This window comes from Palaemon carinicauda, chromosome 15, assembly GCF_036898095.1.
Source record: "Palaemon carinicauda isolate YSFRI2023 chromosome 15, ASM3689809v2, whole genome shotgun sequence".
NCBI classification, from domain to species: Eukaryota; Metazoa; Arthropoda; class Malacostraca; order Decapoda; family Palaemonidae; genus Palaemon; species Palaemon carinicauda.
Genome location: NC_090739.1, coordinates 120,655,412 through 120,675,642, shown reverse-complemented (window position 1 = coordinate 120,675,642; position 20,231 = coordinate 120,655,412).

Below are 20,231 nucleotides of genomic sequence, written 5' to 3'. Positions count from 1 at the left end.
CTTTTCCTAAAACCTTACTGGAGTTTTGTTTGTCCTGAGATATGTTGTCTTCGATTTTTAGACACCACTATTGCATTGTATATAAATATATATATATATATATATATATATATATATATATATATATAATATATATATATAAATATATACATATATGTATGTATATATATATATATATATATATATATATATATATATATATATATATATATATACACTGTATATGTATGTATGTATGTATGTTTGTATGTATGTAAGTATGCGTATAAAAAAACAATTACACAGATATACTTATATATATATATATATATATATATATATATATATATATATATATATATATATATATATATATATATATATATATATATATATATATATATATATATATTAGAAAGCAAATCAGACAAGGTCAAGTAAAACTTGAAAATCAAATCACCTGAAATTACATATAAAAAGCAGGCTATATATCAGTTTAGTGAGATCGGTGTTACTCCATGATCATGAGTCATGGTATGACAATGAAACAATATCCAACAGATTTTGTAGATTTCAGAACAAAGCCCTCAGAAGGATATTTGGGGGTAGGTGACAGGACAGGATTAAAAATAAATCCATAAAGGTAGTAGGTAGTCCAGGGCACCAGCCATCCGTTGAGATACTACCGCTAAAGAGTTATTGGTACATTTGACTACCCAGACAGTACTACATTGGATCCCTCTCTCTGGTTACGGCTCATTTCATCTTTGCCTACACATACACAGAATAGTCTGGCCCATCCTTAACACATTCTCCTCCTTCCTCATACACTTGACAACACTGAAATTACCAAACAATTCTTCTTCTCTCAAGAGGTCAACTACTGCACTGTACTTTCCTCTTGGTAAGGGTAGAAGGGACTCTTTAGCTATGGTAAGCAGCTCTTCTAGGAGAAGGACACTCCAAAATCTAACCATTGTTCTTTTGTCTTGGGTAGTGCCATAGCCTCTGTACCATGGTCTTCCACTGTCTTGGGTTATAGATCTCTTGCTTGAGGCTATACTCAGGCACACTGTTCTATCTTGTTTCTCCTCTAAATGTTATTTTGAAGTTTTTATCTTCTTGTTATTTTCAAGTTTTTATACTTTATACATGAAAGATTCATTTTAATGTTATTAAACCTCTTATAGTTTTCCTTATTTCCTTTCCTCACTGGGCTATTTTCACTGTTTGAGCCTTTGGGCTTATAGCATCCTGCTTTTCCAACTAGGGTAGTACCCAAGTGCCATATGCGGATGAGATCGTGAGGAGGGGTAGACGGAGATGGTTTGGGCATGATCTCGAAGAGAGATTAGTTCACCAAACTTTTAATTGGATTCCACAGTGCATTAGAAGAGTTGGAAGACCGAGACCTACATGGCTGAGGACTATGAAGCGTGAATCAGGAGATAATGAATGGAGATGTATTGATTTAAAAGCTCAAGATAGAGATGACTTGCGAAATCTAATCGAGGCCCATAGCGTCAATAGGCATAGAAGATGATGATGATAATGAATATATACAGGAGTTTATGTATACAGTATATATATATATATATATATATATATATATATATATATATATATATATATATATATATATATATATATATATATATATATATATATATATATATATATATATGCTACATATAGGCATATATTTTGTTGAAGTAATTTTTTCACCCGCTGAAATGTTTAGCAAAATACTTAGTACTATTATACAAAACCATCAGATATTTATTTTTTAATCAATCTTGAAAAAGTTTATTCTCCTTCCACACATTGTACAGTAAAAAAAATAGGTCATGCTTTTTTATTTGAATTCGAAACGGAGATAACAACTTTAATACAAGACTTCAATCCTTTTTTGAAGAAAATATTTTATTTTCATGTGTTAAAAGTCGGAATATCGGCAGATTTTATTGGAAAGTATTACTGCCGTTTGCAGTTGCAAATCTGTTTCCTGGATCACGGTAAAAAGTCACATTTTTATTGCCACTCTTCATAAAGAAATATGTGCCTCTTGTTGATGTTTGGTTCACTTCAAGGTTATGGAAGAGTGCCAAAAGTGCCACATTGCCTTCATACTTAAATTCTAACATTCAAAAAGCCTCTCACACGACCAAAATCATAGACAGACACATATATGTATATATATATAAATATATATATATATATATATATATATATATATATATATATATATATATATATATATATATATATATATATATATATATATATATATAAATATATATATATATATATATATATATATATATATATATATATATATATATATATATATATATATATATATATATATATATATATATATATATATATATATATATATATATATATATATATACTTAATAAATATCTCAGTGGCCCCGAAAAGTCGAAGTCAACATCTTTCCAGACAAACTGAACTCTAGAGTTTTCAAAATAACATGAAAACTGCATTTATGTCTTTACATTTGATATTGTATGTTGACATATTTTTCGAATCACTTTTACGTGATTCTTCGTCAGGGCTACTTTGGTTAAATGATCGAGTTACGCAGATCTAAAGGCTACGGTGGGTAAAATTTAAGATACAGAAAATATTTGGATAAGAAATTAATCGATAAATATTGATGAATTTAAACATTAACAATGTTTGAAATTAATATATATATATATATATATATATATATATATATATATATATATATATATATATATATATATATATATATATATATATATATATATGTATATATATATACTTTATATGTGTTTGTGGGGGTTTGATTATATGTATGCGGTTATATATATATATATATATATATATATATATATATATATATATATATATATATATATATATATATATATATATATATATATGTGTGTGTGTGTGTTGTGAATATATATATATATATATATATATATATATATATATATATATATATATATATATATATATATATATATATATATATATATATATATATATATATATATATATATATATATATATATATATATATATATATATATATATATATATATATATATATATATATATATATGTATCATTTAAATATATGCGTCTGTTTTTTTATTACAATATGTTAACTGTTTGTACAATACAGAAGAAGCAAGATTATCTTTTAAAGTATATGATAATAATGCTAATAATAACAATAAAAATCTTCGTTAACATACATATGACATTTCAATGATGTATATCAAAACTACTCTTGTTCCCACTTATTTTACCCCATTTCTTCATGAGATTTAGGAATACAAAGGTTAACTTTATTTCGTATAGATGTATTTTAGGATCATTGTTTGTGACAGTTCTGGGCTTCTTTTCTTCTTTCTTTTTGTAAATCATTCGTATGTTTTGGAATCCTACGCAGGAGTTTAAAATGAAAATCCAGTGAACCTATATCAGTTACATTTTTGCATTCGTTTCAAATGGTTTACGTTAAAAAAGTAATTTATTGGTTGGGTTGTAATTGTGAACTGCTTAATTAGAATACAATGTGTCCTCCTCGTTATCTCCAGATATCTCACTTATATACGAATTTTATTCATTCATTATTAGATGTGATATAAGATTCTATTAATTCCATTGTTTCAGAGCAACAGCTTGGGAATTATTTGACGCTTCTGTATGGTCAGTACTTTTTCTGGTAAGTAGAAAATATTTCGTTAATGTGTCTGTAAGTATTGAGAGAGAGAGAGAGAGAGAGAGAGAGAGAGAGAGAGAGAGAGAGAGAGAGAGAGAGAGAGCGAGAGAGAGAGAGAGAGAGAGAGAGAGAGAGAGAGAGAGAGAGAGAGAGAGAGTTATATCTTATTTTCATAATGAGCTATATCCCAAGTGATGTCCGATTAAAGTTAAATTCATTAGTCATTCAAGTTTAGGCCTGAGATACCTATATAAAATTAATGCTAGTCTGATATTTTATATCCATTTGTGAATTACGATTATTAACTGTTTTTCCAACCAAGATACTGGGCTAGGAAAATATTAATCTCAAGATTTTATTGAATACTTTTCCTTTAGATGTAGCAAGCGGGAGGATATAATTTCAAAATTAAAAAGAAATGCTGCGTTTGAGTTTCTCACTCTCCTTGATTTACAAAATTTCGAAAGGCCTAATTATCATTTTGACTCCGAAATTATGAAAAATCTCATCTTTGAAACATGTGAATGTGTGGTCTACGTTTTACCGATACAATTCTTTACATTTCAAACTGAGAGAGAGAGAGAGAGAGCGAGAGAGAGAGAGAGAGAGAGAGAGAGAGAGAGAGAGAGAGAGGAGAGAGAGAGAGAGAGTCTTTACATTTCAAACTGAGAGAGAGAGAGAGAGAGAGAGAGAGAGAGAGAGAGAGAGAGAGAGAGAGAGAGAGAGAGAGAGAGAGAGTCCACACCGGGCCTTAACTACAGCAGCATAATCCTCCTACAGCAGCTGTACAACAGATTAGCCAAGGATAGCAGCTGATTAATTTCGGGTCCCCATTAACTATTCTAGTCTCTGCTGGATAGGAAATACTGGGTGCTTTACCCCATGTTATTATTATTATTATTATTATTATTATTATTATTATTATTATTATTATTATCACATTCAACTCAACGTATTAAAATTAAAAAGTAAATGAAATCATTGGATAACTTCGTGAGTATTATTTTATATTTTTGTCAAGATTTTACTATTTTATATATATATATATATATATATATATATATATATATATATATATATATATATATATATATATATATAATATATATATATATAATTTATATATATACATCTATATATATATATATATATATATATATATATATATATGTATATATATATATATATATATATATATATATATATATATATATATATATATATATATATATATATATATATATATATATATATATATGCTTATGCTATTGTATGAGCGTGTGTATGCGTGTTTGTATGCATGTGTATGTGTTTGTGCGTATGCGTGTGTATGCAGTTGCTTTACCGATAATATTTAATAATTTCTTGTACAGGCCTAAACGAACAATCTCCTTAACCTAAGATGCTACCAATATGATTTGAGAATTTTTCATTGAATAAAACCTTATTACGAATGATAATATGTAATTTATTTAAAATACATAATATACAAAGGGTTTAGTATCTCAATAGAGTGCCTAATCCTATATAATGATAAGCAAGGAAATGATTAGACCTTTATAAAGATACATAAACTGCAAAGTAGTAGAAATAAGTGAGATTTGAAAATTGGCCAGAAAACCTCACTGGAACCTTTAGATCAATTATCGAAGAAGATTGAAAACCACTTTATGATTACCTTTAATTTCCCAAATCCCAGAAGGCAAAGAAATTTCCAATATAGACATATTTCAACTGACCTTCTAAAGAAATAATTGCCCTAGTGCTTTCTAGGCGATCCTGCACTGATTTGATAGAACCAATGTTCAATTTGCTTGACAATTCCATGTAGAAAAATCCTGAAGAAAATCTTTTGGGTAATATATTTTCCTTCTCTTTATAAGTTTAATTTAGTTTATATCCCCATAAAAAGATAGCAATTACATTTCTTTCTCAAGTATTCTTCTAAAATATTCACCTGTTTTATTTGCAAACTGAAGCAAACTATTTTCAGGTATTTTATCAATAAATTTTCAAAAAATGTTTGACGAGATGAAAAAGAAAAAGCATTATAAAAAAAGTAGTAATAGTTTTGTGTATAATTTTTAAAGATAATGCAGGTAATTATATACACAGGCACGCACACACACAGAAACACACACACACACACACACACACACACACACACATATATATATATATATATATATATATATATATATATATATATATATATATATATATATATATATATATATATATATATATATATATATGTTGGCTTGGGTATCAGCCACCCGCTGAGATACTACCGCTAGAGAGTTATGGGGTCCTTTGACTAGCCAGACAGTACTATATTGGATCCTTCTATCTGGTTACGGTTCATTTTCCCTTTGCCTACACATACACCGAATAGTCTGGCCTATTTTTTACATTCTCTTCTCTGTCCTCATACACCTGACAACACTAAGACTATCCAACAATTCGTCTTCACCCAAGGGGTTACTGTACTGTCATTGTTCAATAGCCACTTTCCTCTAGGTATGGGTAGAAGAGATTCTTTAACTATGGTAAGCAGTTTGTCTAGGAGGACACCCCAAAATCAAACCATTGTTCTCTAGTCTTGGATGGTGCCATAGCCTCTGTACCATGCTCTTCCACTGTCTTGGGTTAGAGTTCTCTTGCTTGAGGGTACACTCGAGCACACTATTCTATCTTAGTTCTATTTCATCTTGTTTATTTTAATAATGTTACTATTCTAAAAATATTTTGTTTTTTCTTATTTCCTTCCCTCACTGGGCTATTTTCCCTGCTGGAGCACCTGGGCTTATAGCATCCTGCTTTTCCAACTAGGCTTGTAGCTTAGGAAGTAATAATAATATAAATTTATTTATATATATATATATATATATATATATATATATATATATATATATATATATATATAGATATATATATATTATATATATACTGTATATACATGTGATGCGGGATGCTAATGTCCATTTCTCATTCTTAGATGTTTTAGAATATCCTCTAATTTATTTTGCTCTCGTATCCATGTTGATCTTTTTTTTGTCTCTTTGTGCTATTCCTGTTATAATTCTTTCCATAGCACTGTGATAAGAATGACAGACAATACAATCCCCTATGGTGTATAGAAATCCCTTGATTGTTGTCAGGAAGCTCGTATGATTGGCCTTGATTTCAGTGCTGCCTTTGACCGTGTTAATCATCCATCCATATACCAAAGGCACTTCCCCCAATTTTGGGGGGTAGCCGACAACAACAAGAAACAAAACAAAAAGGGGACCTCTACTCTCTACGTTCCTCCAGCCAAACCAGGGACTCATGAAGTCCTTATTTTCAAACTCAAACAGTTGGGAGTAGGTGGGTCATTTCTTAGCATTATTGTTGAATTTTTATAGTTTATATTGAAGTGTTTATTTAGATGACGTTGTTGTTATTAAATTATTTAATTTTTTCCTTGTTCCCTATCCTCACTGAGCTATTTCTCTGTTGGGGGCCTTGGGCTTATAGCATTATGCTTTTCCAACTAGGGTTGTAACTTAGTAAGTAATATTTTATTTTGTTTTATTTTATTTCATTTAAGTAATAGATCTTAAAGAGTTGTTGTTGATGGGTACCATAGCGAGTATCGGAATGGGATATCTGGTGTTCCACAGGGTAGTGTTCTTGGTCCATTACTTGTCATACTATATACACATAACACGTGGTTTGGCCTAGAAAACAAGCTCGTTGCATATACAGATGATGCTACTCTCTTTACATCAATACCATCTCCTGAATGTAGATCTGGTGTTGCTGAATCAATTAATAGAGATCTATCTAAAATTATTGCATGGTGCAAATTATGCGGTATGAAGTTGAATCCTAACAAGACTCAAAGTATGATTGTAAGTAGGTCAAGGACAGTGGCTCCTCAACATCCGGATCTCAGCAATGATAATGTTTCTTCAATTTTGTATGATTTTTAGGTGTGAATCTTGCAAGAAAATTTACTTTTGGAAACACTTTACGTCTGTCTTCTTCAATTGCACAAAAAATTGGCTTATTGAGAAAGTCTTACACGATTTTCGGTGATCAATCTATTCTGAAGAAGTGTTTTTATTCTTTCATTCTACCTTGTTTCGAGTATTGTTCTCCTGTCTGGTCTTCAGCTGCCGATTCTCATCTTAATTTGTTGGACTGTCTATTAAATTTCTTATTTCTGATCTAAATATTAATCTTTGGCACCGTCGTTTAATTAGTTCATTGTGCATGTTGCATAAGATTTTTCATAATTCTGACCATCCTTTACATTCAGATATTCTTGGACAGTTGTATCCTGTTCATAATACTAGGTATGCAGTTAATTCTAATAGTCAGGCCTTCTCCATCATGAGGCTCAGTACTCACAGTATTCTAGAAGTTTTATTCCAGCTGTGACTAAATTGTAGAATGATCTTCCTAATCAGGTAGTTGAATCAGTAGAACTTCTAAAGTTCAAACTTATAGCAAATATTTTCATGTTGAACAGGTTTACATGAGACTTTTTATAGTTTATATATGACATATTTGTTTTTATGTTGTTACTGTTTTTAAAATAATTTATTGTTAATTTCTTTTCATCGCTTACTTATTTCTTTATTTCCCTTCCTCAATGTGCTATTTTTCCTTGTTGGAGCCCTTGGGCTTATGGCATCCTGCTTTTCCAACTAAGGTTATAGCTTGGCTAATAATAATAATAATAATAATAATAATAATAATAATAATAATTATAATAATAATAAAGAAAATACAATCTCTTGCATATGGGTACACTTGGGCATACTATTCTATCTCATTTCTCTTTCTAATGTTTTGTTAGATTTTTTTTATAGTTTATATAGGAGATATTTATTTTGATGTTGTTGCTCCTTTTAGAATGTTTTATTTTTTTCTTATTTCCTTTCCTGACTGGGCTATTTTCCCTGTTGGAGCCGCTGGTCTTATAGCATCCTGCTTTTCCATCTAGGGTTGTAGCTTAGAAAGTAATAATAACAAAAACAGTAACTATAACAATATTACTACTACTACTACTACTACTACTACTACTACTACTACTACTACTACTACTACTAATAATAATAATAATAATAATAATAATAATAATAATAATAATAATAATAATAATAATAATGATTTATGGCCATTAGGGAAAGCATAGATTGCAAAAGAAGCAGGGGAAGGAAGATGAGACGATGTATTGACGAACAACAACAACAATAATAATAATAATAATAATAATAATAATAATAATAATAATAATAATAATAATAATAATAATAATCAAGAAATTATTTGATTATGATTGATCATCCATAAAAACTAAAAATTTATACAACGAAAGTTGACACAAATATATTTGAAAAATATGAAAAAGCAAATTTCTTCCTCACATGGATATGCTTTTGATAATATTCCATGCTTATGTTTATAACACAAGAAAACTTTTCGTATCAGTCGTTCATTGTATTTTTTTTCACTTTACAGCACAATGATCATTAATGGATAATCTTGCTCCGCTTATTCTTATTCTCTTGAATAAGTTTGGGTCATGAAGGTTTGAGGGCGGGCATCGGTTGCTGATACTGGCAACAGAATGTTTAGTTACAACTTCGGTTAATTATATAAAAAGGAGACATCTGTTGTTCATAGTCTTGAGATCTACACCAGACTTAGGACAAGTTCCCAGGGTGACACAGGTCTTTTTTAAGGCAAAATGACGACCAACCATTTTCTCTCGCTTCATTGATAGAGAAAAGACAGGATGCCACACCAATTAAGCATCCTACAGAATTTTGTGATAGGTCGGCTACTGATATAAGGCTATAGTATTCCAAAGAATAACCACCCAAAAAGCTCTCCCCCCCCCCCTCTCTCTCTCTCTCTCTCTCTCTCTCTCTCTCTCTCTCTCTCTCTCTCTCTCTCTCTCTCTCTCTCTCTCTACTGGAACTAGAACTAGCTGTGGTAATGTTGGAATTAACTGTTGTTATTGATTAATCGATTGATTTGAAATATATATATATATATATATATATATATATATATATATATATATATATATATATATATATATATATATATATATATATATATATATATATATATATATATGTGTGTGTGTGTGTGTGTGTGTGTGTGTGTGTGCGTGTGTGTGTGTGTGTGAAATTTATGATTATAATACTTTGTAATACCGTAACTTGACACTCACTTTATCAGCATTTTCACTGCTAATAAATATTTCATCTCATTTTTTATAGGTCGACTAAAAATGAAATAAAACTCTTGTTACTGTGCTTTCTATGTATACAAGAATCTCTCTCTCTCTCTCTCTCTCTCTCTCTCTCTCTCTCTCTCTCTCTCTCTCTCTCTCTCTCTCTCTCTCTCTTCTTTCGAAGTCTTTCATTATATCTTTCAATGGCAATCATTTGATCTACTACTATCAATTTCACAACTGCCAGTTCTAGTTCCATTTTACACCAGCAACTCAGTGAAGATTTTAATGAACTATGATGGTGAAGATGAATGAGATTAGCGAATAAATAAGTGATAAAAGGCGTTAAATTTGGCTGAACATTGTTGGAACCTTTTGGAGGGTGAGTGACTTGTGTTACCGTGTAGCTGTTGCTGAATGTTTGTAACAGTAATAATGTTTCCCGTCATTTGTTACTTCTTCATGGCAACAAAGAGCTACTATATGTTTAATTTGCTTTGTAATTCTTATGCTTCCCATTACGCTGAAGGTAATACATGATTATTCAACTGATATTCAAATGATTTCAAAGTTAGACTGGTGTTCTTTCTTAGTGTGAAACTAATCCGATAGAAGTGTATTTTAAAGTCAAGGCTTATTTTTTTTCTCAAGATCTAGCAATTTCATGCTAGATTAGGTCAAGCCTCATCAGTAAAGATTTGCTTAGGACGTTACTTGGAATTTTTAGAAATAGCATTAGAAAAGGAAACATAAAACCAAATAACGAAAACAAAGTTGAAAAATACACTAATTATTGTAGTTACCTAACGTCAATTTACCTACCCGTGTTTTACCTGCTGTTACTTTACCTACTCATACCTTCCGTACCATCACTCAATCTAACCTTACCTTACCTACTCATACCTTCCATACCATCACTCAATCTAACCTTACCTTACCTACCTTCACTCTACCTTTCCTTATCTTACCTACTCTTACCTTGCATACTCATACATTGTCCACCATCAATTTGCTAGCCTTGCCTTACCTAGCCTCAATTTACCTATCCTTGCCTTAGTTGCTCTTACCTTACTCTTACATTATCTACCTGTACTTTATATACCCATACTTCACTTTGCCTAACCTTACTTTACCTACCCTTGCCTAACCTAATCTCACTTTACCTACCCTTGCCTTACCTAACGTAACCTTACTTTGTCTACCTTTACCTTACTTGGCCTGACCTTATTAATTACATTACCTACCTTTACCTAACTTACACATACTGTACCCCTACTTTATCAATACCTTACCAACCCCAACTTTATCAATCCTTACCCACCCCTACTTTATCAATCCTTACCCTATCTACCCATACTTTATCAACCCTTACCTTATCTACCCTTACCTTATCTACCCATACTTTATCAACCCTTACCCTTCCTCATCTACCATAACTTCTCCCTACCCTTGTCAGACCATCCCTACCTTACCCTTGCCTTACCTTCCTTACCATAAGCTTACCTTCCCTACATTCATCTTGCTTATCGTTACGTAACATATCCTTACCTTGCCTACCCTGACCTACCCTTGCCTATCCGGACCTACCCTTAGCTACCCTTACCTTCCCTTACCTACCCTTACCTTCCCTAACCTACCCTACCCTACCCTACCCTGAACTTACCTTAACCTACCCTGACCTTACCTTACCCTACCTTACCTACCCTGAGCTTACCTTTGCCAGCCTACATTTATTTAACCTTACCTTACTCTCACTAACCTACCCAGGCTTGGCTTAGATTACTTTACCTTAGCTTAACACAGCACAGCTTACATTAGCTTAGTACAACATACCTTAGCTTAGCACAGCTTACCTTAGCTTAGTACAACTTACCTTAGCTTAGCACAACTTACCTTAGCGTAACTACCCTATTCTACAATATCATATTTGAGCTTTAAATGAATGCAGTAAATATAGAATGAAAGTAAGGATGCATCTTAGCCTTTTATTCCTTAAACTAACCTACTTTACATGCTCCTTTATTTACTAAAACTAGCTTACAAGGTTTTCTAATTCCTACCTGACCTCGTGTGATTCACAACCTAAGCTTTTCAACAACTTTGGGTAAAGATAATTAAAAGAAAAGACTTAGACTAAAAGAAAATCCGGTTAATATATGATAGTTTAATTGCTAGCAAAAATGAAAATCGCAATAAAGAATGGACGAGTGCTGGCTAGCTTGTTGCTTTTAAATATAAAACTTACCCGCTGGTTATATAAAGAGCTGAAGTCTTCTGACGCCGTGGCAGAAATTCAAAATCTCGCACTATCGTAGATATGGCAGGTGTACAACAGCGCCATAGCGGTACCACAGGTGGAACTACACCCAGCCACTTCAGTTCTTCTTCTCCCGCCATAGCTGGCTGACTTATTGAAGTTCGCTCTCGCTGTCTTTCTCTGTTGGGAAGTTGTTTGGTGATGTACAACGTTTTCTTTGAGTTTGAACTATCGTTAATCATTTTCTCTTTCATTTACAGTAATCTTGGAATCCTTTTGTGGTGGTTATATTTATTAATATTTCCTTTGTTTTTTGGTTGTCGGGCTTTCTCGTTATCAATCAAAATGGCCGACCCCTCCCCTACTATTCGTAAGTGTGTTAGTGAAGGTTGTCGTACTCGACTTCCTAATGGGTCTATTGACCCTCACGATATTTGTGTCTAAATGTAGGGGGAAACCTTGTTCTTTTGATAATAGATGTGATGAATGTTTTTCAATAACGGATGATGAATGGGTAACATACGAACGGTATGTTAGGAGACTTGAGAGGGATAGAGTGAGGCGTAGTTCTTCACGATCTGTTGAGGTAGCCTTACCTAATGTTAATATTCCTAATCCTATTCCTTCCTCTGTAGTGGTAGATCAGGAACCATCTATGAAAGACATGTTTACTGCGATTCTGGCTCTCGGTGAAAAAGCGGAGTCATTATCGGCTGATAGAAATAAAATTTTTTCTGAATTAATTGTGCTGAAAAATCGTGAAACTGTCGGAACTGGGGAAAGTGTTTGTAATGTATTCAGTGTTGTGGAGGGTGCGTCTGCACGATCTTGTCGTTCACCTAGCCTTAGACCTCTTTCGAGCTCTCGAACCCATGGGAGAAGTAAAGTCGATCGGCTAAAGGGAACAAGAAGCGTCATCAATCGTGCAGACGTTCCCTCGAACGTTCCTGTTGCCGTATCACAGGTCGTTCACCCTCATCGTAGGAAAGGTGAGGTTGGTATGTTATCTCCGTCCTCCGATGAAGGTTCGGGTAGCGAGTTGTGGCGGCGAGCGTCTAGACCGCTTAAGAGATCGCATGCGGTTGCTCTGCGTCCGGAATCGCCTGCACGTCCAGGTTGTAGTACGTGGGATTCTCCTGAGCGTTTTCGTTCTCCCGTTACTTGTACACCTGCGAAGCGTCCAGATCACGGTATTCTAGTTGAGCCTATTCTTTCCGATTCTGAATTTGTTTCGATGACGGATGTTACGATTCATGCGCCACCTCCCCCTTTAGACTGGCTTTCGTCACCCGAAAAGCGTGGTGATGATGATGTCGCTTTTCCTTCAAGGAAGGAGTCATATATTTTACCTGAAGACCCTAATTGGTCGATGCTGTTATCTATGAAAAAACAACTATCATCGTTCATGGATTCTTATCAACCTGGTGTTGGCAGTACGATTGGGCGTCAGACTTCAGACCAGTTGTCGCACAGGCGATCGGTGGTTTCTTGTGTTGACGAGTTATCGCACAGGCGGTCTCCCATTCTTAGTGCTCGACGCCAGGTTGATATAGAGGAGTCACGCCAGAGAGTTCTTGCTAATCAAATTTCGCTTTCCGTTCGTGAGAAAGAACACCGGCGTCGGCAATTGGACGCGGTGCGTCGCCGCGAAAATTCTCTGTAGCCAACTTTGGACGCAGTGAAGCGGCAGCGTCAACAACATTTGGACGCTAGGCGTCCACGAGACGACAATCGACAGTTATCGTTTGACGGTAAAGATCGTTCGCGTCAACCGCTAGCGGACGCGACGCGTCGACTCTCGGCAGTTGTCGTCCGATTCCAAACGTCGGTCACTTCAGCAGTTAGCAGTTTCTGAGCGGTCTCGGGGCGACATGCGACAGTTGCCTTTGGACGGCGAGCGTCAACCCATCCAGGTTTCTCATCAGTCTACTTCGACCTCCCCTCTTCAATTGGATGAAGTTATTGAACCTGACAGGCGGTCTCATTTAGACGTTATTCCTTCAATTCAGGCTGCAGCAGTTGCTGCACTGCCAGAAGACGAACTTGAAGAGAAGTCTGACGTGGACGAGCCTTTAGAGGAGGTTTCTGAGCATGAGGAAGAGAAACATTATCAACATGCTGTTGACCTTCGGAAGGCCACTCATGATTTGGTGGCCAATACGGCGAGGAAAGTTTTGCCTTCCACTTTTGCTTCAGACGGCAGTGGAGGCCAGGTTGATTCACTTCTGGAAGATCTGGGAGAGAAATGGAGCGGATCCCTGATCCGTCCAAGTGTTAAAGGAGGGTTACAAGATCCCCTTCCTAGCTTTTCCTCCTTTGGTCTCAGATCCAGTGGATCTTTCGCCCAAGTACAGAGAGGGTCCGAAGAAGCAAGCTATGCGTCTTCGGATGCTTCTTTTGCTAGAAAAGCAAGTAACAGAGGAAGTCCAGGATGTAACATTTCCGGGGTTTTACAACCGCCTTTTCTTAGTCCCCAAGGTTTCCGGGGAGTGGAGGCCGGTTCTGGACGTAAGTGTTCTGAATGGTTACATCCAGAATTCGACGTTTACGATGGAAACTCAGAAGACGGTTCTGGCGGCGGTGAGGAAAGACGATTGGATGGTCTCAATAGACCTCCAAGACGCCTATTTCCATATCCCGATTCATCCCTGCTGCAGGCGTTATCTGAGGTTCATGGACGGAGACAAGGTTTTCCAATTCAAGGCTCTTTACTTCGGCCTTTGCGCGGCTCCTGTATTATTTACGAAGATCATGCTGAATGTAGCGAGTATGCTGCATTCGAGGGGAATCAGGGTCTCTCTGTACCTGGACGATTGGCTGATAAAAGCTTCCTCATCCGATCGCTGTCTGAAGGACCTGAAAGTAACTCTGGACTTAACCAGGGAACTGGGCCTCCTGGTGAGCTCGAAAAAATTGCAACTGACTCCATCCCAGGAGATTCTTTATTTGGGGATGGAGATTCACAGTCGGATTTTTCGGGCTTTTCCGTCGCCTGTGAGAATACAGTTAGCTCTCTAAAAGATCCAAGCTTTCCTGAAGAAGGAACTCTGTTCCGTAAGAGATTGGATGAGCCTTCTGGGCACTCTCTCCTCTCTAGAGAAGTTAGTAACTCTGGGGAGGTTGCATTTGCATCCCCTTCAGTTTTATCTCAATTGCCATTGGAAAAAAGGGGACAGCCTAGACAGGGATTGCATTCCCATCACGATCTCTATCAAGTCTCATCTTCAATGGTGGGACAACGAGCACAGACTGAAGGAAGGGTTGTCGTTATTTCAGAAGAGCCCAGACCTCGTGTTGTGTTCCGACGCCTCAAACTCAGGGTGGGGAGCTACATTGGGGAAGGAGGAGCTTTTGGGGGTGTGGTCAGTGGTACAATCAACCCTCCACATCAACCAAAAGGAGCTTTTGGCGATTCATCTGGCCCTCAGAGGCTTCGAGAAGCAGGTCAGAGGCAAGGTAGTCCAAATAAATGCGGACAGCACTATGGCTCTTGCCTATATTGCAAAGCAAGGCGGGACCCACTCTTGGACTTTGTACGAGATAGCAAGGCCTCTTCTCATTTGGGCAGAGCAGAGGAAAGTGACACTTTTGACTCGGTTTATTCAAGGGGTCAACAATGTGAGTGCAGACAGAATCAGCAGGAGGGGTCAGGTTGTCCCCACAGAATGGGTTTTACACCGAGACGTCTGCGAAAGCCTGTGGCGTTTGTGGGGTCGTCCTCTCGTGGATCTCTTTGCAACCGCAAAGACAAAGAGACTGGAGTGTTACTGCTCTCCGGTGCCAGATCCCGAAGCCATTCACATAGACGCTTTTCTGAAGGACTGGTCTCACATGGAGGTTTATGCGTTCCCCCCCCCATTCAAGATCCTTTACCAAGTGATACAGAAGTTCGTATCCCACGAGGAGACCAGGATGACTCTTATAGCCCCGTTCTGGCCGTCAAGAAGCTGGTTTCCAGAGGTACTGGAATTGATGGTAGATTTCCCGAGAAGCCTTCCCTTAAGACCATATCTTCTCAGACAACCTCACTTGGCCCGAAACCATCTAAACCTCTGAGCTCTACGTCTGACTGCCTTCAGACTATCGAAAAACTCGCTAGAGCTAGAGGATTTTCGAAGAAGGCAGCCAAGGCTATTGCGAGGGCAAGGAGGTCGTCCACCATCAAGGTGTATCAGTCCAAGTGGGAGTTGTTCAGGGAGTGGTGTAGGGCTAACTCGATTTCTTCATCCAGTACGTCTCTAACCCAGATAGCGGATTTTTTTATTGACCTTAAGAATAAACATAACTACTCGTCATCTACAATTAAAGGTTACAGGAGTATGTTGGCTACGGTTTTTAGACACAGGAACTTAGACCTCTCCACTTATAAGGATCTACAGGACCTGCCTAGGTCTTTTGATACCACCAAGAAAATTCAATCTGCTCCCCTTGCCTGGAATTTGGATGTGGTGCTAAAATTTCTCATGGGTGACAGATTTGAGCCTTTGCAGTCGGCTTCTTTTAAGGGTTTAACCTTGAAACCTTTGTTTCTGGTTAGTCTAGCCACCGCTAAAAGAGTAAGTGAAGTTCACGCATTTAGCAGGAACATTGGTTTTCTGTTCTTTACAACTGGGGTTTTTGGCTAAAAATGAAAATCCTACTCGGCCATGGCCCAAATCCTTCGAGATCCCTAATCTTTATGATGTGGTGGGAAATGAGTTGGAGAGGGTGCTCTGTCCAGGAAGAGCATTACGGCTGTATGTGGACAGAACGAAAAATCTGAGAGGCGACTCAGACGCTTTGTGGTGTGCAGTCCGAAACCCTTCACGGCCCATGTCAAAAAATGCCTTGTCTTTCTTCATAAGACTGTTAATTCGAGAGGCTCACGCTCAGTGTGATGAAGCAGTTCAGAGGCTTCTCAAAGTTAAGACACATGAAGTCAGAGCGGTAGCGACTTCGGTAGCTTTTAAAAAGAATTGTTCTCTACAAAGTTTGATGGATATGACCTTTTGGAGAAGTAAGTCAGTTTTCGCATCACATTATTTGAAACATGTTCAAACGCTATATGAGGACTGTTATACTTTGGGTCCTTTCGTTGCAGCGAATGCGATAGTAGGTGAATGATCTACCACTACGTCCCTTTTTCCTAATACCCCTTTTCTATCTCTTGGAACTCGTATGTTATGGTTGTTTGTGGAGGCTGGTCGTCAGCCTTCCTCAATCTTTGGTTTGGTCAGGTGGTCAATTTGTTCCTAGAGTGCGCCCGGAACAAGGGTATTAGTTGAGGTCCTGTCATGTTATAGGTGTTTGTACCGTTTGGCAGCTCCCAGAGATCATCAGCCCCGAGTGGATCACTGGATCTCCTAAGGATAGAGGACGAATATACATATAGAGAAAAATGATATTTTCATAATAAAATAAATTTTTGAATATACTTACCCGCTGGTTATATAAATTTAACTCCCACCCTCCTCCCCTCTAGAGACTACCTATGGTATTGCTTTGAGGCTTGGAAGAACTGAAGTGACTGGGTGTAGTTCCACCTGTGGTACCGCTAGGGCGCTGTTGTACACCTGCCATATCTACGATAGTGCGAGATTTTGAATTTCTGCCACGGCGTCAGAAGACTTCAGCTCTTTATATAACCAGCGGGTAAGTATATTCAAAAATTTATTTTATTATGAAAATTTCATTTTTCTCTATATGTTTAATGGGGGCTGGGGCATAATAACTTACGTATCAGTCGATTTAAATGTGAAGTCTGTTTTTTACTCTAAGTCCATTATTTACATTTGAGAGACTGAAGGGGACTTACTGCGCATGCGTTTTTTTCCAAGGATCGCGGAGCTTTCTGTGCGTTTACAATGACGTATCTGTCAGGTGGTTTTTTTAAACCAATTAACAGCTTACAAGTAGTTCTTCATAAGTTCCCGGATGTTCTTTTACAACACCTATCCCCACCCCCTTTTCTCTTCAGTTTCATCATGGCTTCCATATGTCAAGGTTGTTCTCTAAGGGAGTGGGAGATACATTCCCTCTTTTTCAGAGAAAATAAACGGGCATATGAGCTCCTACAGAACCATGGAGTCATCCCTGCTGATGTTTAATGCCCTTCCTGCCAACAGCCGTGTGTCTTTAGATCTCAAGTTAATCAGTGGGCTTTTAATCGATCAGTCAAGGTTGTTAGGAAGGGAATGCGTCGTGCATGCGTTTTTTTCCGTAACCGCATTTAAGGGCACTTTCTTGGAAAAGGCTCCCATGCAAGCATGAGAAATACTGCCGTTCGTGGATCATTTCCTTGAAAGGGCCTTTTCGCACGGCAATGTAAACTAACCTTGGCTGGACATTATAAACTTCGGTTAACTGGAGGTCTTATTGTTCGGAAGTCACGGAAAATTACTGCCAAAACTTGCCGGCTATTGGTGGGCCTGGCATTGTTGTCGAAGTGCATGAATCCAAGTTTGGGAGGTTGAAATATAATGGAGGTAGGCTAGGCCTTTGTCTGGTGTGTGTGTGTTCGGTGGCATGGAGCGAGAGAGCGAAAAAAGTGTGTGTGGTCCCTTTGGTGGACGAACCAAGAAATGCCGAGACCCTTGGGCCCTTGATACAACGTTATATCAAGGCGGGGAGCGTAATCCACATGGAAAGGATACAAAGATCTTGCCACTGCAGGGTAGCCTATATGCACCTCACTGTGAATCATTCACAAAATTTTATGGATCCCAAGATAGGTGCACATACTCAAAACATCGAAAGGCTGTGGTGGGATATCAAGAGTTACATTCCCCGTGGCGAAATTCTAAAAGGATATTTTGTTCAATATTTATCTCGTTATGTCTTTATCCGCCAGGTAAAAATTGTAATACGTTTTTGTTCCGTATCTGAGATACAAACCACGCTATTTAATATGGGTATTACTTTCGGTGTAGCTGAAATGACGAGCCATTAGAATTTTAACGAGGGACTAGCGAGGGGTAGGGAGGGGTAGCTTGCTACCCCTCCCCCCCCCCCTCACACACCTGTGATTAGCCCACTTTGCTTTTGGCTCGGGTGACGATCAGACGTGTCTGCTCCCACCCTCGCTTACATTGACAGCCTTTGATCTTTGTTTTTGCTTTTTCTTTTCTACAGTGTGTTTGGAAGTTGGCCTCTGCGATGCGGAAGTGTCCCGCCTTACCTGACCGCCCTTGTGGAACTTATATGTCAGCGGTCAACACGGACCCTCACACCTTATGTCCTTTCTCTAGGGGCCAACGGTGTGATAGAAATAAAGTATGTGGTGAGTGTAGGGAGTGGTCTACCTCCCAGTGGGAGAGATTTTCCCGGCGCCGAAAGAAGAAGTCCAAACGGGATCTTTCTCCTTCAGGGGTTTCCTTGAAGAGAGAAAATCCCAAGGACTCTTCCTCCATAGCCCAAACCTCCTCCGAAGCTCCCACTCGATCGGTCTCTTTCGAGAGGCCGTCGAGTGGTAGCATAGGCCGTACTTATGTTCACCAATCTCTGGGTTTGGGAGAGGGAGTTGCCTCCCATAGCGAGGCAGCTCCTCCTCCTCCCCCGGGGGAGGAATTTTTGTCCAATAACAATGTATCTAACAATGATATGTTACAGCTTTGGGCTTCCTTGGGGCTTCAGGGCTCGCCCTCCAAGGAAGCCCTGTTTGACATAATCAGGTTGGGAGCTGCTGTCAAACAGTCGCCGGTGGTAGCAGAGGTTGACCCTCTGTCTATCGTCGACGTTGTTGTGGCAGAGGCTTCCGACGAGTTAGGTCAAACCTCTGCTATGGTTGCTGATGTAGCTGAAGGCTTAGTTCCCCCCTCCGAGCTTCCTTCGAAGGAGGAGCTAAGTCCAACGGTCTCTCCTGCGAGTGATTCTCCCCCTCGGGGGAGTTCACTTACAGAGACTCCTCTTTGGAGGACTGACGATGGTCTGCCTGCTGCCCCCAGAGGACGTATCAGACGCAAAGCTCGCCCTCCTTTTCGCCGTAGAGGCCTTCTTTCTCCCCACAAGGGAGTTAGGAGGCGCCTCTTCGGTTCTTCGCCTTCGCAGTCCCCCG